At 42.3% G+C, this 27561-nt stretch overlaps 1 protein-coding gene and 1 non-coding gene across 11 annotated transcripts in view; one reads left to right on the forward strand and one right to left on the reverse strand.

The window, feature by feature from the left end:
- TNIK (TRAF2 and NCK interacting kinase) overlaps positions 1 to 27561 on the reverse strand; it is a 484943-nt gene that overhangs the window by 446649 nt on the left and 10733 nt on the right. The window lies entirely within an intron of this gene.
- LOC114816462 lies at positions 27080 to 27217 on the forward strand. Its single transcript, XR_003764238.1, has one exon. It is a non-coding gene; the product is annotated as a small nucleolar RNA SNORA7 (small nucleolar RNA).

The raw sequence follows: 27561 nt of genomic DNA on the forward strand, positions 1-27561 counted from the left end.
CCAGGCACACTGGCAATCATCATTTATTAGCAGTGCACTGGGAAAGGAGGAGGTGGATAGCAGGTCATTCTCTTGTACAAAGAGATGGAATTAATTGAGCAATGTCAACAGAGAAGCAGCGTTGCCTAGTGGATAGTGCACGGGCATGGGAGTCAGAGGACCTGGGTCCTCTTCCAGGCTCCGCCACTTGACTGCTGTGTGTGAGCTTGGGCAAGTCACATTACTTCTCTGTGCCTCAGTTACCTCATCTATAAATGGGGACTGAGTCTGTAAGGTCCACGTAGGACATGACTATGTCCAACCTGATTATCTTGCATCTACCCAATCGTGTTTTAGTGCTTGACACATAGTAAGTGCTTAAAAAACCCAACTGGCTCATTTGAGGCCAAAAAAACCCAAGGAAGATTCATTCATTCGATCGTATTTATTGAGCACTTACTGTGTGCAGAACACTGTACTAAGCACTTGGAAATTACAATTCAGGAACAAATAGACACAGCCCCTATGCAACAATGGGCTCACAGTCTAGAAGTGGGAAGAAAAAACTTGCAAGCCAACCAGGAGATGAAAACCCAGGTCTTCTCATCTCTATTCCCAACTGGCAAACTGCTTCGATAAAATATTTTTTAAATGAACATTATGATTAGGCAACTTGCAATGGAAGTTGAATGAATGAAGCTATCAACACCAGAGCATATCTGAGAGTCAATGTTGCACTTCAGTAATGTCAGTCATCTATATCTTTCATGGTTTATTCTTTCAGATTCTCAGCAGATCCTCAGGGTGTTTTCTGACACCCTGTGACCTCCCCTTATGGTATTTGATGTTTTCAGTAGCTGAACTATATTGATGGATTTAAATCAATCAGTTAATCAATCAATCATCCATATTTATTGAGGGCTTACTGTGTGCACAGCATGGTACTAAGCACTTGGAGGAGTACAGTATAACAATATAACAGACACATTCCCTGCCCACAACGATCCACATTTAAACAGTGCCACTGTCTGATGGAAAACTGTCTGCATGGAACACACTAGTGTTCCAGATGTCACACATGGAAGACTAGTCCAGGAGCCCATAACAACATGGGATTAAATGGCAAATGCGCCTCCTGCAGTGGAAGTCTAAAGAGTCTGACCACCCACTGGTATTCTCGCATTCCTTAGGACTCAGTTGATGAGGCTGGATTAATTATCTTCCAGCAACTTCTCTCTCCTTGTACACTGTAGAGTAATCCATTCATGTAACAGAGATCAGAACATCTGGAACAGCAAGCAAATGAGTCCCAAAGATGGGCAGTTGAACTCTCAAGAGACAGAAAGTTAGGAAATCTCACAACGCAATGGATGGGATGTCTTCTAGGAGGCAGAATTATGTTTTTCTTTCATTCATTCATTCATTCATTCATTCAATATAATTTATTGAGTGCTTACTATGTGCAGAGCACTGTAATTACCTCAATTATTCTTGTACTTCTCTAAATGTATTTGGGTCATAGATCCTTTAGAATTTTTTTCATGGCATTTGTCAAGCATTTACCATGTGTCGAACATTATTCTAGGCACTGAGGTAAATATGAGTGAATTAGGTTGGACACAGTCCCTGTCCCACATGGGGCTCACAAGCTAAGTAGAAGGGAGAACAGAACTGAGACACAGAGAAGTGAAGTGACTTACTCTAGGTAACACAGCAAGCATGTGGCAGAGCCGGGATTAGAATCCAGGTCCTCTGACTCCTATTAGGTCTATCAATTAGGTCACACTGCTTCTCTTGAGGTGATCTTACTTTGAAGAGCTCAAAGCAGCAGGAGAACATGTCCTCAAGGGGCATGACCTTAAAGAAGGGAGAGGGTCTCCAGGGCCCAGGTCCAAAAAGGTAGGAAAGATACAAAGTAATGGAGGAAGAGAAAGAAACAAGGGAGAGAAACAGCAACACAAAGAGAGAAAACAAGGGAAAAAAACAGGAAAGATAGTGAGAGAGAGAGGGATTTGGGGTTACCAACATCCCTATGCACAAAGATACACAAATCCATTCTAAACGGAAAGCGCCCTCTGTAATTTGGACAAGATGCTCATTGTGGGCTCATTGTCTACCAACTCTGTTATACTGTACTCTCCCGAGTCATGGCTCAGTGGAAAGAGTACGGGCTTGGGAGTCAGAGGTCATGGGTTCGAATTTCGGCTCTGCCACTTGTCAGCTGTGTGACCATGGGCAAGTCACAACTTCTCTATGCCTCAGTTACCTCATCTGTAAAATGGGGATTAAGACTGTGAGCTTCACGTGGAACAACCTGATTACCCTGTATCTACCCCAGAGCTTAGAACAGTGCTCTGCACATAGTAAGCGCTTAACAAATACCAACATTATTAGTACAGAGGTCTGTATGCAGTAAGTGCTCAATAAATATGATTGATGCAGCTAGGACTTTCATTTTGCAGGTCTTTTTGCTGCCTTTACCTCATCCTTTACCTCTGTACTGTCCCTTCTGCTGTTCTAATGCTAGCTTGACCCCATGCAGTTCTCCTTCACTAGGAAGCTGCAGAGGACCCTTATGGAACAGAAGCAGCATGGCGTAGTGGATAGAGCACGGGCCTGGAAGAAGGTCTTGGGTTCTAATTCCGGCTCTGCCACCTGTCTGCTGTGACCTTGGGCAAGTCACTCACTTCCTCTGTGCCTCAGTTACCTCATCTGTAAAATGGAGATGGAGACTGTGAGTCCCACATGGGATGGGGACCATGTCCAACCCTATTTGCTTGTAGTAAGCACTTTACAAATACCATAATTACCACTATTATTATTGTTGTTTTTATTACTATTATTATTAACAGCAGCCATGGAGAGAAAGAGGTGGAGGAGGAAAAAGAGAAAGGGGAATAAAAATAGGAAGAGGGGAAGGAGAACTAGAAACAGCAAAATTCATCTGTGTTACTCTTCCACTTCCACTGTCATTGTGCCCCCTGCCACATCTCTGGCCGCAAAAGAGGGACTTAAAGGAAGTTGGCCCTTTTTAAGAAGTAAGACAAGTTGGTAAAAAGGATGAACACTTCAGTCTAACAAAAAGGGCTCAGAAATGTCCACTTCCCCAGAATATTATTTATCTTTATACTAGAACAATGATTGGAGTAGTGAGGAAGTTGTTTCTTTGTTTAAAATGCTAGTGGGATCGTCATACCGTCTAAGAACGCACAATGGTTGTTTATAAAGTACAAGCCATCTTACTTAGCACTCACTTCTACCACAACACCACAACTCACCATCTTTGTTCCTTTCAAGCTAATCCATTCACCGTACCTCTTTTCATCTCCCCCACCACCCTTTAAGTCATAATTCCTGGTCCAAACTGAGAGCCTGGGCTCAGTTCACCACTGGGTATAGCCACACTATTACACTCAAGGGAGAATTGGACGTAATGATTGATGATTGAACCATACATTACATCCAGAGCAGTGTCACTTGGTGGCTTTGTGAAGTATATATATCAGAGTTAGAAATCCTCCCAAAGTGTCAAATTCCTATGGATAACTGTAGACCTTGGAGGTGTGAAGCAGATTGTCTGAATATTTAGGACTTTCCTAACTGCCCTGATCCCCAAAGTACTCAAAAGTTCAAAGGTCGCTCAAAGTACTTCATGAAAACTTTTCCATAATATTCTACAATGTTGCTGCTATCGGGTCAACAATAAATAACAGTAATTACTGAGAAACTCCTGTGTGCTGAGCACAATCTCTGCCTTCAGAGATCTTACAGTTCAGTAGGGGAAAAAAATATACAGTCATGCCATTATTTACAGCTTCACTGGTTTTACCTCTTCCATCCCTGATAATTCCATTAACACTGTGTCCGTTACTCCATCTGCAGGAGGGCTTAGTTTATTTCTTTCATTTATTTCATTGATTCCTATTGCTGCATTTACCATTTCACATTTTGATCTATCTGTCTGCTCATTTCCTTATACTTGGTTGCTATCATTTAATTCCCATATGGGCATTTTTAAATAATTTGGATCACCAGAAAATGGACATAAAGTCTATGAGAAGCAGCATGGCCTAGTGGCTACAGCATGAACTTGGGAGTCAGAAGGACCTGGGTTCTAATTCCAGTTCTGTTACTTGTTTGCTGTGTGGTCCTAGGCAAGTCACTTCACTTCTCTGCCCTTTGATTACCTCATCTGGAAAATGAGGATTAAGACTGTGAGCCCCATGTGGAACGTGGACTGTGCCCAACCTGATTAGCTTGTATCTATCCCAACACTTAGTTCAGTGCCTGGAACACAGTGAGAGCTTAACCAATACCATAAAAAATATATAGTGCATCAATCCACTGGAGTGCTAACTAAAACTTTCTCTTTCTCTAATGCCCATGGTAAATTAGGTTTTATTCCCCACACTGCTGGCATACATCCGTGTATAGACATGAGCTGAATCTGGGCCTCAAGAAAAGAGTGACAACTATTCACATTCCATCCATCAATCAATCAGTAGTCTTTACAGACTGCTTACTGAGTGCAGAGCACTCTAATATGCGCTTGGGAAGAATATGATATCACCAAGTTAGTCAACACATTCCCTGCCTGCAACAAATTCCATCACCCTTGGGGTATTTCAATTAAACTTCCTGATAAGAAATGGATCTTTAACAATATCCCAGCTTCACACAACTGAGCCTTGAATCAACACTAGCCATGATCATCAGGATGAATCTGAAGAGAGCCCCTTTTCCCAGAATTCTAATATGAAGTCATAGAGATGCTAGATCTTAACCCGTTACGGAAAAAATTCAATCACCTTACCATTGGTTATAAGGCACTCAGTTAGCTATTTCCCTGCAACCTTTTAGGTTGAGCCCCATAAAGGACAAAGACCATATTTAATTCCCACCTGAGTATTTTCTCCCAGTGCTTACTCCAGTGCTCTGCACACAATAAGAGCTTAATAAATACTATTACTACATGCAGAATACCTTAACTCCAAGTTTGAGAGAATAAAATGATAGTGACGCAATGCCCCCGTCCTTGAGGATGGCTTAGTGGATAGAGCACAGGCCTGGGAGTAAGAGGATCATGGGTTCTAATCCCAGCTCTGCCACTTTTCTGCTGTGTGACCTTGGGCAAGTCACTTCACTTCTCTGGGATTCAGTTACCTCATCTGTAAAATGGGGATCGAGACTGTGAGCCCTGAATGGGATGGGGACTGTGATCAACCCGATTTGGCTGTACCCACTCCAGTGCTTAGTACAGTGCCTGGCATATACTAAGCACTTAACAAATACTATAATCATTATTATTACTATTATTATTAATATTAAGGAGTTTACAATTCAACACTGACAAATTGTTAGTGGTGCATTTTTTAAAACCACAAATGCCTTGAGGAAGATACGAGCTGATTTTGTAACTCTTTTATAAGGCAGTAATCTCTGTTGGCCATCGGTACCCATTGGACATCTAGCTCCAAACCTAGCTGAGTAACGCCCAGACTGAAACAGCTCTAGGCCACCTGGAAGCTGGAATGGGCCAGAGGATGCCCCAGTTTTCCAACAGGAGGCCGAGAGAAAGAGGAGGAAAATCGAACATACAGTTTAATTGTGCTGACAGCAGAGAGAGCACTACGTAACTGCAGAGACATCAACTGTCAGAGTGAGTGAAATTGTAGCCCAGTGCAACTGTAGACACCCCCAGTGCTGGCTGACAATGAATTCTAATAACTGTGGTATTTGTTAAGCATTTATTATGCACCAATCACTGTAAGTGCTGGGATAGATACAAATTAATCAGGTCAGACACAGTGCCCGTCCCACATGGGTCTTACAGTCTTCAGCCTTTAAAACAGTGCTTGGCATATATTAAGCACTTAAAAAATACCATCATATTAATCCCCATTTTACACACTAATCTCCCACTTCCACTGGCTCCTCTGAGCTCTTGTTGAATGGGTATATCTACTTAGGAAAACACTGTGCACGCAAGTGAGAAACAGCATGACTCAGTGGAAAGAGCATGGGCTTGGGAGCCAGAGGTCATGGGTTTGAATCCCGGCTCTGCCATTTGTCAGCTGTGTGACTGTGGACAAGTTACTTAACTTCTCTGTGCCTCAGTTCCCTCATCTGTAAAATGGGGATTAAGACTGTGAGCCCCACGTGGGACAACCTGATTACCCTGTATCTACCCCAGCACTTAGAACAGTGCTCGGCACATAGTAAGCACTTATCAAATACCAACATTATTATTAACTGTAAAGGGGACAGTAAATGCAGTCTAAAAGTTTACTTTCACCTAATATTAATAATTATGGTATTTGTTAAGTGCTTACTATGTGCCAAACACTATTCCTAGTACTGGGGTACATACAAGGTAATCAGGTTGGACACAGTCCCTGTCCCACCTGGGGCTCACAGTCTTACTCCCCATTTTACATTTTCAGATGAGATAACAGAGACAGAGAAGTTAAGTGGCTCACCCAAGGTCACACAGCAGACAAGTGGTGGAGCCAGGATTAGAACCTACATCCTCTGACACCCAAGCCCATGCTCTTGACACTGGGTCATGCTGCTTCTCTAAACTCACCTAATCTCACCACAAAATGACCACTCCCATATGTACGTAATGAGGAAAGATGTGGCCAGTTATGCATTAGGACTTTCAACCACAGGAGTTCAGCTTTTCAACCACAGAAGCTCACGTGAGTGGAATCCAGCCTTCAGCTTCATCACCTCTGACTGTGAAGGACCCTCGTGTGCACACAGTGAACATACGTAGCCAAGGCTCACCAAGCGTCATTGTCTACTCATCAGGAACAAGTGAAAAAATCAAGACTGACCAGTGAGAAATCCTATGGGTAAGATGTTAACCTAAAATGGAAGGGCTAAAGTTATTGGGAGAAGACATGAAACTAATGGATAAGACAAAGACCACACACCCAGGGACAGGGCTCTGGCAAGTAGCGAGTTCGTCTGACTCGTGAACTACATTGGTATCTGTTGATCTCGATGTATACAATGCACAGACACATATATTAGTTTTGTTACTAACACCCTGTGTGGTCTTGGCAACAATCTCTCAGGGTGCAAATTCCTTTGGGTGGAGGAAAAAAAAAGGAATACCTCCTTTTTTGCCTCCATAAAAACCCTGAGACAGTGGCACAGTCTTAAATGTATGTATGAGAATGTGCAGGCCTTGGAGGAAGTCACTTCACAGTCTTAAAATGACTGGGAAAAATTCCGATCTTCTCTCTTGAATAGTAACCATAAGAAAATCTTGGCATGCTATCTCATCTTCTGCCTTACATGATGAAACTGAAATAGGTTGGACTCATAGAGTAGATGAGTTTGTGCACCTGGTATATCGTGAATGGAATGTACTTCCATCAAGTTAAATTAGCTGTTAATTCAAACTGGGTGTCTGAAGAGACGACTGAAAACCCAAAATTGTTTCCCAATTTTTCTTTAAAACTACATTTAACATCTATTATTTAATTTAAAAAAAACCCACAGAGCACACTCTAGATCTTTAAATTTAGTCCTATATATTGCAGTGTTAGTATCTTGTATTTCATCATCACGGATCCACTCTGATTAAGTTGCATCTACCCTAGCACTTAGATCAGTGCTAGACACATAGTAAACGCTTAACAAATGCCATAAGCAAGTGTGAAAAATTACAGCCTACATAATATTTACAATTAAGCTTCTGCAAAACACTTGTATTTTTAACATTTTCCTATGAAATAAATGTGCATTCTACTTAGCCAAATATGGAAATAAAACCATAAGCATGCTAAAAATATAGCCTTTTCTGGGATTTCAAAAACCTGGAATACCCTCTCTTCATATGCCACACAGATAGATCACTCCTTCCCTTTCAAAGCGGCATCACTGATGGTACAAATGAAAAGACTGTTGGGCAATCAACTGCACACAAAATGTTTTAGAGAGTTTCTCCCCGTGTCGATGCATGTCTGATATTATTGTCCCAAGAGGAGCTTGTCCCTGTTTTCAAGGCTGTCTGCTGGAAAGCTTCCAGTCAAGGAGCAGTTCCTCTCCCATTTGCTCCCTCCAAGGATGGTCTGCATCTTGAAATAGTCCCCAAAACCACCCTGAGATACCTGTAAGAGCTCTTGCTTGACAACTACAATTCATTCATTCAGTCATATTTATTGAGCACTTACTGTGTGCAGAGCACTGTAATAAGGACTAGGGAAGTACAATTCACAATCATCTTGCGCCCTCCTACCTCACCTTGCTGCTATCCTATTACAACCCAGTCCCACATACTTTGCTGCTTTAATGCCAACCTACTCATTGTACCTAGATCTCGTCAATCTCATCACCAACCTCTCGCCCACGACCTGCCACTGGCCTGAAATGCCGTCTCTTTTCATAACCGACAATTACTTTCTCCACCTTCAAAGCCTTGTTGAAGGCACATCTCTTCCAAGAGGCCATTCCCATCAAAGCCCTCATTTCCTCTTTTCCCATCCCCTTCTGGGGTCACCATGATTAGCTCTCTTTATTCACCCCTCCCTCAGCACCACAGCCCTTATGTACATATCTGTAATTTATTTATTTATATTACTGGCCGCTTCCCCATCTAGACTCTGAGCACACTGTGGGCAGGGAATGTGTCTAGGAACTCTGATACAGTGAACTCTTTCAAGGGAGTAGTATACTGCTCTGCACACAGTAAGCTTTCAATAAATACAACTGACTGATCTACAACTGACAAAATCCTGCAAGACTCCAGTGGTGCCCATTTTCACAGTCCTCGAGAAGCAGCATGGCCTAGTGGATAATAATAATAATAATAATAATTATGGTATTTGTTAATTGCTTACTCTTTGCCAAGCACTTTTCTAAGTGCTGGGGTAGATACAGGGTCATCAGGTTGTCCCATGGGGGGCTCCCAGTTTTAATCCTCATTTTACAGATGAGGTAATTGAGGTACAGAGAAGTCAACTGGCTTCCCCAAGGTCACACAGCAGACAAGAGATGGAGCCGGGATTATAACCCACGTCCTCTGACTCCCAAGTCCATACTCTTTCCACTCAACAGACCTGGGAACCAGAGGATCTATGTCCTAATACCGGCTCTGACACTTGTCTACTGTGTGTTCTTGGGCAAGTCACTTAACTTCTCTATGCCTCAGTGACCTCATCTATAAAATGAGTATTAAGATTGTGAGCCCTACACGGGACCGGGACTGTGTCCAACCGGATTATCTTCTATCTGTACCACCACTTAGTACAGTGCCTAACATATTGTAAGTGTCTCCCACTTCAAACTGTAAGCTTATTATGGACAGGGAACGTGACTGCTAATTCTGTTGTGTTGTACTCTCCCGAGCTCTTAGAACAGTGTTCTGCACATAGTAAGCACTCAATAAACACCACTGATTGAATGATTTGATTCTTAAAAAAAAACTTTTAAAAAAAGAGTGGTTTGAGCACTGACTGGAAATTATAAGGGCATTTCACTGTATTCCTCGCCAGATTCTTGCAAAATCCTTCTTCTAGAATTCAATTTTCTGCACCTAAAAACAGACTCTGACCATGCAAATGCTTACTACAGTGCTCTGCACATAGTAAGTACTCAATAAATAGGACTGAATGAGAGGATTGGGCATTCACTGGATATGATGTACTACATGAGACCGGTAACTGCCCACATGGAGTTTCAAGTTTAATGGGAGAGATAGACACAAAAAATATTTTCAAAAAGGGTAATCAGAATAAATAAATGTACTTCAGAATGAATTATATACATCAGTACAGAGGAAAGATTAAATGAATATATAAAGGTTAGAGCTACAGTTCTCTAACTGTAAGCTTGTGTGGGCAGGGAACATGTCTACCGACTATCATATTGTACTCTCCCAAGTGCTTAGTACAGTAAGCACTCAATGAATACCATTGATTGATGGACAGAGATGACTGCTGGGTTGATGGGATTTGCACTGGGAGACATCTGAATCCCACTGTGGTTTTACATCCAAATGAGGCACAAACTGGAAGGATCTTCGTGGCCAGACAGTAATGGGGAAAGCACAGGGAACCACAGTGAGAACCATGCACAGTTTTTACAGTGGATAGAACATGGGTCTGGGAGTCAGAAGGTCATGGGTTCTAATTCTGGCTTCGCCACTTGTCTGCTGTGTGACCTTGGGCATGTCACTTTACTTCTCTGGGCCTCAGTTACCTCATCTGTAAAATGGGGATTGAGACCATGAGCTCCATGTGGGACAGAGACTGTGTCCAACCCAATTTGCTTTTATTTAGCCCAGCACTTAGAACAGTGCCTGGCACATAATAAGTGCTAAATAAATCCCACAAATATTATTACTATTATAATTATTGTTATTGTTATTATTATAAAAGCAGTGAGCCCATCTCTGACCTTTAGTGAATGTTCCCAAGCACGGAGTTAGTCTCTGCTACTGATTTAACATTATCAACAAAACAGGTTTCTGGCAATTTTTAAAGAAATTAGGTTTCCCCAAAAGATTAGCCAAGATCCTTATATGACTCCATGACTATCCAGTTGGGTGAGTCAGGGTTTAAGATGCCGTCTGTGGGCTGTATCCAACCCGTCTTGTAACTGCCCCAGCACTTAGTGCAATGCCTGGCATATAGAAAGCACTTAACGGATACCAAAATTATTATTATTATTATTATTATTACGATTATTGACTGACAGATCCTTAGAAGCAGCCATCCCACCTGCAGAGAGACACCCCTCACAGCAAGGAGGGCACTCTGCTGAGCAGGGCAGATGAAGAGAATGGACAAGAGTCTTGCAACCAAGCCCGCTGTTGCACAAGGAACTGAAAAGGACACACCCAACCAAGGAAGGTCAAATCAATGATATAAAGACAAGACCTACTTTGTGAACTAGAAAAACAATGTGAACTGTAAAAACGAAAAAGAAACAAGGAGAGGGCTTTCTTCATTTTCCATTCCATAAAACGGGCCGAATAAATTCACACATTTCGCGGTTTTGCAAGTCAAAAATTCTCTTCACAAATAATCTTGAAGACAAATTGTTGACATATCAAGAAAGTTATACAAGTTGATCTTCTTCCATCTACGATGAATATACTGTGATCGCATAAAATGGAAAAAAAAACACCTCATTTTTCTTGAAGGACAGAAATAGAATAACTAAGTGCCCCAAAAGTAGGCTCTCTGACATACATTCTCTCATTGGCCTGATACATGTGCTACTTAATTTTAGGGTGTAATAAAGTCTGTGCATGCAATGTACGAGATGTGGCCCTGTGGACAGAAATATGTGTATTCACGTACATTTCTGTATACTCAGTTACTCATTCTGATACTTGTGTACCACTTCCTTTTAGATCTTCATTCTTCCTCCTGTCCCTATTTATTACAGTACTACTGGCAGGGTGATCTCAACCAGGAAGAAATGGAGACTTAAATGAAAGTCTTCCCACTGACAATTAATTTCACTTTGAAAATATATTTGGTACACAAGAAGAAAAAAAAGTTACAGAGTCAAAATAGATCAAATTTAGAACCATGGTGAATCTAGGAATAAAACACTTGACACATTCTGGGAAAGTTTACTCCAAAAGAGATACTCAGGGTACATTTTAATTGTTAAAATTGATACAATAAATAACCAATAATAGTAGTAAGCTACCTCAGCATTTTTTCCCCAAAGTGGTTAAAACTCATATTGGTGGTCACAGATTATGGTATTTCAATTAAAACATTTTTTACTGGTTAAAATACACATTGGTGGTCATAGATTATGGTATTTCAACTAAAACATTTATTTCTGAAGTGGCATAAGAATATATTAGAAAGGAATATAAAATAAAGATTTACTTAGGGCAAAACAACTTTATTTCCATTTTGCAAATTGAAAAACCAATTAAAATAGTTAAGTGACCTATTGCTAACACTACTAAACCCTGTGTCTTCTGATTCTTCATCTAGTGCTCTTTCCAATGAACTACACTTCCTCTCACTGGAAGAGTCAATTCAGAACACCCCAATTGTGTCAACTCATACATATTTTATTTCTATCCTCAGGATTTACATATATATTTATTTGATTATCTAATTATTCATTCTATGTGTCTTACTTTGTTACAATGTTGGTCATCCTCCCAGTTCCGCTTTGTAAATACATTTTGTCTGTTGTCCTCTCTGAGTGTAAAGCTGGATTGCAAGCTGGTTGCGAGCATGGAATTCATCTACCAATTGTGTGGTACTGTACTCCCCCAAGCGCTTAGTACAGTGTTCTGTACACAGTAAGAGCTCAATAAATATGATAGATTGAAGGATTAAAGTTCCTCAAAGGCAGGAGACACTGACTCTCCTATGTTTTTAGTACAGTGCTTCACAACGTGGTAAACACTCCATGAATATCATCGAAAATGAGTGTAACTCACTAGACACCAGCTGTAAATTTGAAGTTTCAAAATGCAGCATTTCTTACACATAAAAAGAGGGTAGTCTAATGAACAGAGCATGGGCCTGGGAATCAGAAGGTCCTGGGTTCTAATCCCACTATGCCATCTGTCTGCTGTGTGTAACTTTGGGCAAGTTGCTTAAGTCTCTGTGCCTCTGTTACCTCACCTGTAAAATGGAGATTAAGAATGCGAGCCCCAGGTGGCACATAGACCATGTCCAACCCTATTAGCTTATACCCACCCCAGCGCTTAGTACAGTACCTGGCACATAGTAAGACTTTAACAATACCGTAAAAAAGGGGAAATGCAACCCTAAGTTAAACATCCTAAAACTTGAAGGTAAGTCATTGTTGCTGTCTTCATTCATTCAATCGTAATTACTGAGCACTTACTTAATTACACCCAAGTATATTCCAAAAATTATCAGCCTCTAAATGCAGCCTCTAAGAGACCTTCCCCGAATCAGGCCCTCAATACCTCTTCTACTACTCCCTTCTGCATCACCCTTGCACTTGGATTTTCTCTAAGTGAGATTGAGACTGTGAGCTCCATGTGGGACAAGGACGATATCCAACCCGGTTTGCTTGTATCCACCCCAGCGCTTAATACAGTGCCTAGCACAGAGTAGGCACTTAACAAATACCATTATTATCATTATTATTACCCCAGTGCTTAGAACAGTGCATGGCACATAATAAGCGCTTAACAATTATTCATTCAATAGTATTGATTGAGCACTTACTATGTGCAGAGCACTGTACTAAGTGCTTGGAATGTACAATTTGGCAACAGATAGAGACAATCCCTGCCCACTGACAGGCTTACAGTCTAATCGGGGGAGACAGACAAAAACAATAGCAATAAATAGAATCAAGAGGATGTACATCTCATTAACAAAATAAATAGGGTAATAAAAATATATACAAATGAGCAGATGAGCACAGTTCTGTGGGGAGGGAGGGGGGAGGAGCAGAGGAAAAGGCAGGGAAAGGGGGCTTAGCTGAGGGGAGGTGAAGGGAGGGGCAGAGAGGCAGGAGAGGGAGCAGAGGGAAAAGGGGAAGCTCAGTCTGGGAAGGCCTCTTGGAGGAGGTGAGCTCTCAGTAGGGCTTTGAAGAAGGGAAGAGAGTTAGTTTGGTGGAGGTGAGGAGGGAGGGCATTTCAGGACTAACCAGTATCATAATTATTATCATTATTATTATTACTGCCCAGGCTCTTGCATTCGGGTAGCAAAAGGTGAAAGTTCTCCTCCAGGTGGTGCTCATTTCAGTGCCAATGACTTTAGAATCCTCCTCCAAGCAAGGCTGCTGAAATTCTTCATCCCCTAGCAGTGAGATTCATTCATTCAATGGTATTTACTGAGCGCTTACTATGTGCAGAGCACTGTACTAAGTGCTTGGAATATACAATTCGGGAACAGATAGAGACAATCCCTGACCAATGATGAGATCCCCTAGCTATGTAAGCCAAACTTCCTTTTCCCCAGGCCAGAGTCCTCTAATTAGGCTGTGGGAGGTCACACAGAGCAGTGATAGACCCACAATCATTAATTTGTTCAATCGCATTTATTGAGCACTTACTGTGCGTACAGTGCATTTTACTAAGCCTTAGGGAGAGCACAATGCAATAAGCAGATATTCCTGCAGCGTACCATACATCCGGCCACCTTCGGAGCTTTAATGAAGGCCCATCTTCTCCAAGAGGCCTTCCCTGACTAAGCCCTCATTTCCTCTCCTCTCGCTTCCTTCTGCATTGCCCTTGCACTTGGATTTGCACCCTTGACTCATCCCTCCCACAGCCCCATTAGCACTTATGTAGATATCCATAATTTAAATATTTACATCAATGTCAGCTTGTAAGCCTGCTGTGGGCAAAGAATGTGTCTTCCAATTCTGTTGCTTCGTGCTCTCCTCATACCCCTCTAAAAAATATGGTCTCTGCTAAGTGCTTACTGTGTGCCAGGTACTATACAAACCGCTAGCGTGTACTCAAGCAAATCAGGTTGGACACAGTCCCTGTCCCATGAGGGGCTCACAGTCTCCATCCCCATTTTAAAGATGAGATAACTGAGGCACAAAGGAGTTAATTGACTTGCTCAAGTTCACACAGCAGACAAGTGATGGTCAGGATTAGAACCCATGATCTACTAACTCTCATGTCCGTGCCACTACACCATGCTGCTTCTCAATATTGTGTATATATCTATAATTCCATTTATTTCCATTGATACCTGTTTACACGTTTTGATGTCTGTCTCTCCCTTCTAGACTGTAAGCTCGGTGTGGGCAGGGATTGTCTCTATTGCTGAACTGTACTTTCCAAGCGCTTAGTACAGTGCTCTGCACACAATAAGCACTCAATAAATATGACTGAATGAATGATTGCTCTGCACATTGTAAGTGTTACAAAAATACCTTTAGATTCATCACACTATGTCAGAGAGCTTTGAATAAGGCCTTTAGGTTGTGTCATGGCCCTTCCCCTACCCCCCTCCATCCGCCAGGTTTTCTCCTACATACCGTCACACTCCCGTGGTGGAAGCGCCTTCCTCTCTTTATTACAGGCCTGGGCATTACAAACAGGGCCCGGAAAAACCTGGGAAGGCTGCAGGGTGGACGTGTCAGTGGACGGGTGAAGGCAGAAGCCCCAAGGCGGGGAATCCACCTCAGTCTGAGCAGCTAGCATTGCTTCCTCACCTGTAACCCCCAAACTGCCCCCAGGCCCTCATTGGTCCCTTTCTCTCCCCACCCACCATCTGACGCCTGGAAATAATCCAAACCTGGCGTACTACCCACCGGGGGGTACCAGGCCCAGAGAGTCCAGTTTTAATGGGGTACCCCCTGCCTTGGGCAGGAGGGAGTCTGTAGGAGCAAGGAGGAGAGAGCTAGCACAGGTCAGAGGGGACAAGGGTGGGGACCAGCATGAACCAGTCAAAAATTCACTCCCAGCAGTGGGCTGTCAGAGACACAAACCTAGCTGCATCCTGCTACCTAATAATAATACAAGGTAATCAGGTTGTCCCACATGGGGCTCACAGACTCAATCCCCATTTTACAGATGAGGTAACTGACGTCCAGAGAAGTGAAGTGACTTGCCCAAATAATAATGATGGCATTTGTTGAGAGCTTACCATGTGCAAAACACTGCTCTAAGGGCTGGGGTGTGGCGGGGAGATACAAGGTGATCAGCTTGTCCCATGTGGGGCTCACAGTCTTGGTCCCCATTTTACAGATGAGGTAACCGACATCCAGAGAAGTGAAGTGACTTGCCCAAAGTCACACAGCTGCCAAGTGACGGACTCAAGGTTAGAGTGCTCTCGCCACTTACGCCTCGCTGCTCCGTTGTGGGGGTTCTGGCTCCTGGGTGTGACCCTGCACGACGGGGTCGGGGGTCTTGGCTGCTTCTCAGAACTGCCTCTATCCCAAGGCTTAGAGAAGCAGCATCGCCTAGTGGAAAGAGCCCAGGCCCTCTGACCTGAGTTCTAATCCCGGCTCTTGTGTGACCTCTGGCAAGTCATTTAACTTTTCTGTGCCTCTGTTATCTCATCTGTAAAATGGGAATTGAGACGCTAAACCCTATGTGGAATGGGGAATGCGTCCAACCTGATTAGCTTGTATCCAACCTGGGCATAGTACAGTGCCCGACACATATTTGAGTGCTTAAATACCACTGAAAAAAAAATAGGGAAAAGAACAGAAAATTGGTGGAAGTAGGGTGATTCCCCTCCCTTCAGGAACTTTTTTTGGATATTTGTTAAGCGCTTTACTTAATATGCCAGGCACTTTACTAAGTGTTAGGGCACATACAAGATAATCAGGTTGTATTTTCAGAGGCCTACACAGCTGTCTGATGCTATGGATGCCACAGACTTTGAGATTGTTGTTTACGGCATTTGTTAAGCGCTTACTGTGTGCCAGGCACTGTACTAAGCGTTGGAGGCACTTTACTAAGTGCACAGGCAGCATAATGTTGTGATGTTATATGAATCCTCGCACCTAGAGCATTCTCCAGGATGAGCCCCACTGCCCATCTTGCTCTAGAACAGTCCCTATGCCCCCCTTCGCCAGTTCACTCATCCGACAGGCAGGCCCAATTAAACCTTGACTTCCCCCTCCCAGCCACCTTCATTCAATTATCATCGGCCCTCGCTTGGAGCTTAATGAGATTTAGAAAGTAAAAACGTACTTCAAAATGAACAACGGACAAAGAGAAGAGCGTGAAAACCCTTGTCATCTGAAGACCCAATGTGCTTTGAGTGTCTGGTTTTTTTTAACAAGGTCCAACGAAGTCAATGGCACCCTGGATGCTAATAGCACTTTCATTTACCTAGCGGACTCCTCTCCTCTTATCAGGTCCACTAAGCAAGAAGTGTAGGACCTGCCTCTCTCAACCACTCCCTGGGTTAGGGGCGATGAATTAGGGGCGAGAGCAGTACCAGCATTATAAAACAATGCTGTTCCTATAAAACAATGCAGCGGCCCACCAATCAATCAATCAATCAATTGTATTCTTAGTACAGAGCACTATACTAAGTGCTTGGGAGAGTACTATTCGAAGCAGCGTGGCTCAATGGAAAGAGCCTGAGCTTGGGAGTCAGAGGTCATGGGTTCAAATCCCTGCTCAGCCACTTCTCAGCTGTGTGACTTTGGGCAAGTCACTTAACTTCTCTGGGCCTGTTACCCAGAGGTATACGTAAAATGGGGATTAAAGTTGTGAGCTCTACGTGGGACAATCTGATTACTTTGCATCCTCCCCAGGGCTTAGAACAGTGCTTTGCACATAGTAAGCGCTTAACAAATGGCATCTTTATTATTATTACTACAATTTGAAAGAATTACCAGACACGTTCCCTGCCCGTAATGATCCACCTCCGCATCAGTCAGAAACTCAGTACCAATGACTCTGAAGCACCTGATCAGCTTGCCCCCTCCTATCTTACTTCACCGCCTTCCTGCTACAACCCAGGAAGCAGTGTGGCTTAGTGGCAAGAACACGAGCTTGGGAGTCGGGGGACGTGGCTTCTAATCCCGGCTCCACCACTTGTCTGCTGTATGACCTTGGGCAAGCCACTTAATTTCTCTGTGCCTCAGTTACCTCATCTGTCAAATGGAGATTACGGCTGTAAGCCCCACGTGGGACAACCTGATTACCTTGCATCTACCCCAGTGCTTAGAACAGTACTTGGCACATAATAAGCGCTTAACAAATACCATCATCATTATTATTATTATCCTCTTCACTCCTCTCACATAGACCTATTCATTGTACCTCTGTGTTGTCTTTCTCATCTCCGATCCCTCTGCCGTATCCTGCCTCTCTCCTGAAACTCCTCCCCATCTTCATAGCTGAGCAGTACTCTACTGGCCTGGGAGTCAGAAGGTCCTGGGTTCTAATCCTGGCTATGCCATGTGTCTGCTGTGTGACCTTGTGCAAGTCACTTCACTTCTCTGGGCCTCAGTTACCTCATCCATCAAATGGGGATTGAGACCGTGAGCCCAATATGGGACAGGGACTGTGTCCAACCTATTTAGCTTGTATCTACTCCAGAACTTAGAACAGTGCTTGGCAAATAATAAGTGCTTAACTACTATGAGAATTATTATTGTGATTATATCTGACAGACCATCACTCCCCACACCTTATTACACATCTCCTCCATGAGGCCCTCCCTGCCTAAGCCCTCATGTCTGCTATTCTTCCTCCCCTCTGGGTCACCCTTGCATTTGGGTCTGTACCCCAATGCATTTGATATTTACCCCACCCTCAGCCCCACGGCACTTGTGTACATATCCATACTTTATTTTCATGTCTATCTCCCCGCCTAGACTTTAAACTCTTTCTGGGCAGGAAACATCTCCTTCTACCTCAATTATACTATACTCTCCCCAAGTTCTTAGGACACTTCTGTGCACAGTAAGAGCTCAATAAATATGACCAATTGACTATAAAACAGGAATGAAAGAAAGTAAACCTGTTGTGGGCAGGGAATATTCATTCATTCAATAGTATTTATTGAGCGCTTACTATGTGCAGAGCACTGTACTAAGCGCTTGGAATGAACAAGTCGGCAACAGATAGAGACAGTCCCTGCCGTTTGACGGGCTTACAGTCTAATCGGGGGAGACGGACAGACAAGAACAATGGCAATAAATAGAGTCAAGGGAAAGAACATCTCGTAAAAACAATGGCAACTAAATAGAATCAAGGCGATGTACAATTCATTAAAATAAATAGGGTAAAGAAAATATATACAGTTGAGCAGACGAGTACAGTGCTGAGGGGACGGAAAGGGAGAGGGGGAGGAGCAGAGGGAAATGGGGAATATAACTACCAACTCTGTTATACTGTACTCTCCAAGCACTTAGTACACTGCTCTGCATACAGAAAGCACTTAATAAATACGATTGACTGATTCAAAATAGAAATGTGGGCACACTTCTCTAAAATTTGGACAATGTTCCCTCAGAAATGGAACTTGAATTTCAGGAGTCAGGTATAAAACACTTCATTTTAATCTCGGCTAAAAAAGTAAACTCATGATTATTTACTGAAACATTAAGTATATCTTGATTAACAGTGCCTATAATATGAAGCATATAAACCTGATTTCAACTCATATCAACAATGATTAACTTAAGTCAACCATTCAAAGGGCTTTCTTTCAACTGATGTAACCTGAATGTGTCTGGTGATGAGAAAGAATCTGAGATCCATTTGTTTCTGAGATGAAAAGAAACCAGTCCTTGACTCATGGGACTGAAGAGTCTGTAAAGCCCCGGTTGCTTAGGAAAAAAGCCCCAGGTTCATTTTATTTGTAAGCTGGAAATTAGAAGGTGGAAGCAGGGGAGATTTCCAAGAGCCCTAGTGAAAACTGGAGCTCTTTACATCCACCTCAGCTTATGTTTTTCCCCCAGACAAAAAAAAAGAAGGACCAGACCAATACAGCAAAGACATCTGGAGCTTTGATCTCGTTTCTGTCTCCTAATGTTTCACCGCAAAGTACTACACATTTTACTGAATTCCTGCAATTTCCTCTCTTCTTCAGAAAAAGATGCTTCCTTTTCATAACAAGCCCTGTTAGCATCTATCAGATGAAAACCTAAAATGACAATCTTAAAATATTTCTTGCAACACCGTTTCTTACATGGTGGTTTAAAGACCCAGATGGTCGAGAACCAGGCAGTTTTCTTTCGCCTAATTTCCAGCCATGGGAAATAGTGAGGGAAGAGCAAAATGATGATTTTTAAAGCTTCCCCACCCTTCCCCCACATCCTCCCCAAATATATATAGGTGCCATCCAAATTTTGTCAGGCTTCTGCACCTACAGCTTTACATCTGATCTCTTCTTAAAAATCAAAGCAGTTTAAACATTTATGGGATCAAGTGCCAGCAAGAGCTACATCTTCACAGTTTTCTATACAGAATCCATGCACGCTCTATAGATAATAATAATAATTTTGGTATTTGTTAAGCGCTTACTATGTTCCAGATGCTGTGCTAAGAGCTGGGGTAGACACAGATAATCAGGTTGGACACAGTCTGTGACATTCATTCATTCATTCATATTTACTGAGCTTGTACTATGCGCAAAGCATTGTATTCAGAGAGTACATTATAAGAAGAAACAGACACATTTTTGCCCACAAGCACAGAGTCTAGAGGGGGAGACAGACATTAATATAAATAAACAAATAAATAGATCAATCAAGTAAATAAATTACAAATATGTGTGCTGTGAAGATGGGACGGAGGATGAATAAGGAAGCAACTAAGAATGACGCAGAGGGAGTGCAAGAAGGAGGGCTTACTTAGTCATGGAAGGCTTCTTGGAGGAGATATGCCTTAATAAGGGTTTGTCCCACAGGGAGCTCCCACTCTTAACCCCATTTTATAGATGAGGTAACTGAGGCACAGAGAAATGAAGTGACTTGCCCAAGGTCACCCAGCAGACAAAAGAGCATGACAAAAGAGCATGTGTACACCCCCAACATCTCCCACACTGGGACAGATACAATTCTCCACTGTAAATGTCACTAATCTGGCTGTGACAGTCAACATGAGCCCTGCCTGCCCCAGAGTCGCCTGTGTAAATTCAGAGCTCAGTATTGGTCTCTCAGTGGCTGATGGAGCAGCACGTTTAGGCAGCATCTTTGATCCTGGGTGCACGCCAGGCCAGGTTGACCAGCAGGCCCATCCAGAGCGAGCGGCGAGCATGGGCTTGGGATTCAGAGGTCATGAATTCTAATCCAGACTTAGCCACTTGTCAGCTGTGTGACTTTGGCAAGTCACTTAACTTCTCTCTGCCTCAGTTACCTCATCTGTAAAATGGGGATTAAGACTGTGAGCCCCACGTGGGTCAACTTGATTACATTGGATCCCTCCCAGTGCTTAGAACAGTGCTTGGCACATAGTAAGCGCTTAACAAATACCATCATTATTATGCCTGAGCAGGCTATATCTGAACAAATTTTTCATCCCCTTTGGTGAAGGGAAAGAAAGTTTTCCCTGGTACCTTTATAATAATAACAATTAATAATTATGTTACTTGTTAAGCGCTATGCGCCAAGTACTGTTTTTCCCTGGTACCTTTATAATAATAACAATTAATAATTATGGTACTTGTTAAGCGCTATGCGCCAAGTACTGTTCTAAGTACTGGGTGGTAGATACAAGTTCATCAGATTGCCCCTGTCCCACATGGGGCTCACACTCTTAATCCCCATTTTACTGATGAGGCAACTGAGGCCCAGAGAAGTGAAATGATTTGCCCAAGGTCACAGAGCAGACATGTGGTAGAGCCAGGATTAGAAACAAGGTCCTTCTGACACCCAGGCCTGTGCTCTATCCACTAAGCAATGCTGCTTTATATGGGTGGTATCATGTCTACCAATTTATGTGGAATTGTACTTTACCAAGTAGTTAGTATACTTCTCTGCACATAGTAAGTGCTCCACAAATACTATTGATTGATAGATATATATGGAGCGTAGAACAGGTTTTTTCTTTATTTCCCCCTCTACCTCTCAGTCACAATCCCACTGGGATGACCCCTCACCAGCCACAGATGCATTTTCAAACCCAAGGGCCATGCATAGGTACCTAAAAGTGCCTGAGAAATGAAACCAGAAGGGAGGGTGAGGGGTTGACAATAGTCTGAGCTAGTTTTTATTTGATCAAACTTTTAGAAGAAGTGCATCTGCATGGGAAGTGCACATTCTCCTTAACATGGATTTCAAGACTTCTAAAGCTATCCTTTAAAGTCAACTGAAAAACTGTTTACCTTGACCAAGTTCCTCAATATCAAATGCTAGCTTCAGTTCCCCTGAGAAGTTGACAATCACAAGATTTGTTTTGGGACTTTTTTATGGCATTGGTTAATTGCTTACTAGGTGCCAGGAACTGTACTGATTGCTGGGGTCGCTTTGAGCTAATCAGGTTGGACACAGTCCATGCCCCTCAAGGGGCTCCAAGTCTTTATCCCCATTTAGGAAGGTGATGGAACTGAGGCACACAGAAGTGAAATGACTTGTCCAAGGTCACAAGAAGAGAAAAGTGGCAGTGCTGGGGTTAGAATCCAAGTCATTCTGACTCCCAGGGCTGTGCTCTATCCACTAGGCCATGCTGCTTCTTCATGGTTGGGTCATACACCTAGATAGTTGTGCATCTGCAGTCTTCATTTACAAAGATAGTTTCTGCGTGTGTGTGTGTGCATGTGTAAATTATTAAGGCTCCTCCTACATGTGTGCCACAATATAATATCTGAATTTACAAAGTTGCTTAAAGCATCTACAGACCTCCAGGGTCTAAGGCACAGTCACGGTTTTTGATGGTTAAGGGGCTCTATTTATTCCCTAATGAGCTCTTAAATATATTTGCAAGTTACATTTCTCTGAAAGAAAATAGCAAAGAAGACAGTCTCTAGGGTCTAGGAGTGGGAAAAAAATTGTCTGTTATTCATAAATACTGAGGTGTTCTGTTTGCATCTCCAGGGAGCTGTTGATAGAGGTAATCCCTAAGCAAGTAGGATGCAATGGTAACTATGGGAAACACCTTCAGCCCACCACCTAGTCTAGGGACATCCCCGCACGTTCAAATTATTGATAACGTTTGAACAAAGAAACAAAACTAATAGTCCAGGGCCTATGAGGTCTAAAGAAGGGACTTTTACCCTTGAGTCACACAAAGTTTAGGACTTCTTGAACTCATACAGAATTCCTGCACATGAATGAGAGGATAGATGAAATGCAGTGACTTCAAAATGAAGGGCATTCTGAACCAGAGATAGGCGACTACCTTGACTGAATTTCACATTAAAACAACATTTAATCGCAGGTCAGTAACTAAATTTCCTGATCGAATGTATTTATTTGATTAGATTTTTCAAGCACACATTTCCTCAGCATATTCTCCATTTATACATACTAAAAAAACAACAATGAGGATAGTTTGATATTGAAAGATTTTGTAGCAACCACTAAATATTCCTTCCATAAATAGTATGTATTGAGCACCATTGGGTAACACACCCTTAAAGTATTTCCAGGTCTCCTGATGACTCCAGTTAATGCAGGTGTTAACCCTCATCATGAATAATAACAATAACTGTTTTTATTAAGAACTTACTATGTGCCAAACACTGTATTGAGCACCAGAGTAGTTATAAGACAATCAAGTCTGACACAGTCCCTTAGTCACATGGAGTTCACAATCTGTAAAGGAGGAAGAAAATGTTTGAGTCCCCACTTTACAGATGAGGAAACTGAGGTGCAGGGGAGTGACTTGCCCAAGATCACCCAGCAAACAGGTAGCGGGGCCGTGATTAGAGATCCTCTGATGCCCATTTCTGGTAGGCCAAACTACTCACATTTTAGTTGGACAACCTGGTTCCGGTGATGCACCATTTCTCAAGACTGAGTGGCACAAAATTCAAATGGAGGCTCGCTGTGGGAAGGATGATGCCTAACGCAGCTACTGCCTTCTAGCCAAAATGTATAACAAAAGCACACACGCTAGCATAAGTGAGTTGGGTAGGGATTGTCTCTATTTGTTGCGGGACTGTACTTTCCAAGCACTTAATACAGTGCTCTGCACACAGTAAGTGCTCAATAAATATGATTGAATGAATGAAGTGATTATATGTCCTTTCGATATTTTCTTTTAGTATTCCTCGGTGATTAACGTGAAAAATAGCAAAGAATATTCACACAATTTCACCTGGGATGCATAATATTGGTAGGAAGCTTCCAGAATCAGAAGCATTTTTCCTAGTGCTCGAAGGGACCTAAAAATAATCAATCAATAGTATTTATTTATTTTAATGGTATTTGTGAAACGCCTACTATGTGCCAGGCACCGTACTCAGTGCTGGGGTAGATATAAGTTAATCAGGTTCGGCAAAGTCCCTCTCCTTCATGGGGCTCACAGTTTTAATCCCCATTTTACAGATGAGGGAATGGAGGCATAGAGCTCTTTGTGGGGAGAGAATGTGTCTGTTTATTGTTATATCGTACTATTCCATGCACTTAGTACAGTGCTCTGCACACAGTAAGTGCTCAATAAATACAACTGACTGACTTGCTCAAGGTCAACAGATCGGTGGCAGAACCGGAATCAGAATCCAGGTCCTGACTCCCAGGCCCATGCTTAATCCACTACACTATGCAATATGAATCGAAGAAGAATTATTCAGGAGGCCTTCTCACACTAAGCCCCACTTTTCCTCTGCTCCCTTTCCCCTCCCCGTTCGCCCGACTAGCTCCCTTTTCTCTACCCCCTCCTGCCTCACTGCATTTATGTAAATGTACATAATTGTAATTCTATTGATTTTTATTAATGATGTGTTTTTATCTCTAATTCTATTTATTTATAATGATGCTACTGATGCCTGTTTACTTGTTCTGATGTCTGTCTCCCCCCTTCTAGACTGTGAGCCCATTGTGGGCAGGGATTGTCTCTATTTGTTGCTGAATTGTACTTCCCAAACGCTTAGTACAGTGCTATGTGCACATTAAGCGCTCAATAAATACGACTGAATTAATGAATACATAAATAAAAAAACCCCAGGTCTCCATATTCTTACAATATGATGTAAGAAAGTCCATTAGTTTAGTACTTTAAATTAAGCTCCAACTATCATGTTCCAGAATCCATCACACCATACATTCTCTCACCTGTATTTTGCCGGCTCAATAATGCTTCAGCATCCTTCCTGGTTTTACTGCCTGGAATTTAATAGATTTGTTTCCAGAACCCATTGTTTACATTTAGGCTTAAAAATGTCTGACAGATTATCAATATTATGTCCTTAATAGTCAGAAGTCAAACAAGCAAAAGACAACCAATAAAATCTAATCAATCCCTCTTGTGAGATGAATATAGGTGTGTAAAAAGAAGCAATTGAATTCAATGGAATTATTTTTTATAACATACTGTTAACCTCAGGTGGGGTCAGACACTGCTTCTAATCTGATTATATTATATCCACCCAAGTCAGAAACACAGCACAGTCAAAAACAAACAGTACACCTTTAATAAATATCATAATTAATTAGAAGGTTTGGCTCAACGCATCATATAACCTGCATGGCAGTTTTCTTATGATTCAGGGATGCATTATTTTCAGTGGATTTACTTGTCAGGTCACATGCACAATGGGTGTTTATTTCCTGTCTCCATAGGCTTTGAAGACGAAAGCAATCTATAACTGTTAAAATTATTTGAATATGGGTGAAATTCTTTCATATGGCTTATTACGCCCACTAAATTTTCTGTCACTTGATTGGTACTAGTCCAACAACACCTTGAGGAAGAGGTGAAGACTGTAAACTCATTATGGGCATGGAACGTGTTTGTTTATTGTTATAGTGTACTCTCCCAAGAACTTAGTATAGTGCTCTGCACACAGTAAGTGCTCAATAAATACGACTGAATGAATGATTTCCACAGGTAGCCCTGAACCTTCACCCTATACTTACAACAAATATTAAGAATTTAATAAATTTAAGAATTTCTTAAATGTATTTAAGATACAATGCATTTTAACAATTTGTTAAGGTTATAAAATCTAATCGTCCTAAGGAGGATTTCCTCATGTCTAAATCAATCAAGACATTCCAAGCACCCTGGAGTTTTTGCTAATTTATTTTACTTTCTGCCTCCAGCTGTAGACTGTAAACTTGCTGTAGAGGGTTTGTGTTCACTGAGTCGTATTTACTGAGTGCTTACTATCATTCAATCGTATTTATTGAGCGCTTACTGTAAGCAGAGCTCTGCAATAAGGGTTTGTGTCTGCCCTTGTTGGCATGGCAACTGCTAACTCTGTAGTATTATAGTCTCCCAAGCGCTTAGAACCATGACCTGCACACAGTAAGCGCTCAATACAAACCACTGATGATGAATTGATACCAGTGACTGAATGATTGCTGCTGTTGTAGCCGCCAGTACCAGATAAGAACATCCTCTAGAATGTAAGCTCGTTGTGGGCACAGAATGTGTGGATTATACTGTACTCTCCCAAGGACTTAGTACAATGTTCTTCACACAGTAAGTGCTCAATAAATACGACTGATTGATTGATGTGATAGCCCCGGGGGCCTTCTGATGGGAATACATCTAATGATTATTCTGCCATGGACACAATGGCCGTTCACATTCATTAAGTCATGGCAGTAGAGCCACTTTGGGGCTGCAGGCCATAGAGATGAGACTATTTTAGGAGCCTCCTAACTTCGGTTAAGTTCTCATTCTACCTACCAATAAAAGAACCCCTAGACATCAGTCAATCAATAATTGGCATTCACTGAGATTTTTACAATTCCCCTTTCTTTTCATTCAAGCAAAACTCATCTAAGAAGATCGGGGAGAAATTGAACAGTTCTAAACACATACAGTAATACTGCCTTACAAGAGCACAAGCAGATAAACAGTATTCAGCCACTTCACAATTAATGATTGTAGTATTTAAGTGCTAACTACTGTATTAGGCGCTGGGGTCAACGCAAAATAATCAGGTCCCTCAAGTGGCTCACAGCTTAAGTAGGAGGGAGAAGAGATTATGAAATCAACATTTTGCAGATGACGGAACTGAGAATTGAAGTGATTGGCCCAAGGTCACATAGCAGGTAAAAGTGGTAGAGTTGGGATTAGAACCCAGGTCGGCTGATTCCCAGGCCCATGCTCTTTCCAATATGCCATGCTGCTTCATCACCATGACAAAATATAATCTGGCACTATTCTTGGCCTTTAACATCAATCAATCGTATCTATGGAGCACTTGCTGTGTGCAGAACACTGTACTAAGCACTTGGAAGAGTACAATACGACAGAGTTAGACACACTCCCTGCAGTAATCATGAGTCATCTTCTCTTCCAACAAAGGTCGACAAGAATGGAAAGTCCAAACAACTCTTCTACTTGTAAGCAACATTTCAAAAAAAAGGAATAACTGATAAACTCAGTGAGAGAGTTCCCCGGTTTTGGGCGTTTAAGAAAAACATTTACGGCAGAGTCTAAAGTGGTACTTGATGGAGAAATCACTCGGTTGAAACAAAAACATACTGACTGACCAAAGGACGGAGTCAGATTAACTCACAAACTAAGCATGAGGCAAGATCGGTTTATATGGCTGTTTACAGTCCCTCCCTCCACTGTCCTCTCTTGGGGTCGCATCTGGAGAGTTTCCAATACTCTACCAGTCTTGGCTACAGGAGGGAGAGTCTAGCAGAGGTCTGTCCATTCCATTCCTAGCTTGGGCAGTGGCTAGCCAACGGAGGGCAAGCTGCTACAAGTCAAAACTCACCCATGCTGGGCAGCAGCATCATGGGAGAGAGTAGAGGGTGGAGACTCAAGTTTACTGCACGGAAGGAGGCAATAGTAAACCCCTTCCATATTTTGACCAAGAAAACTGTATAGATCCACTATCAGAACGACCGTAGATGGAGAGCAGGGCGTTCTGGGAGAGCTGTGTCGGTAGTGTCACTACGGGTTGGAAACGATTCGACGGCATACACAAGACAAGACTCTCCATCGGGGTGGGGTAGCTCTTTTTTAATTAACACAAAATCAGTCCCAGATTGCTGGAAGCAGTGGTAAAATTTTAGGTGGCTTGCACCAACCAATCTATCAGAGGACTT

This window comes from Ornithorhynchus anatinus, chromosome 1 (genome assembly GCF_004115215.2).
Source record: "Ornithorhynchus anatinus isolate Pmale09 chromosome 1, mOrnAna1.pri.v4, whole genome shotgun sequence".
Classification (NCBI taxonomy): Eukaryota; Metazoa; Chordata; class Mammalia; order Monotremata; family Ornithorhynchidae; genus Ornithorhynchus; species Ornithorhynchus anatinus.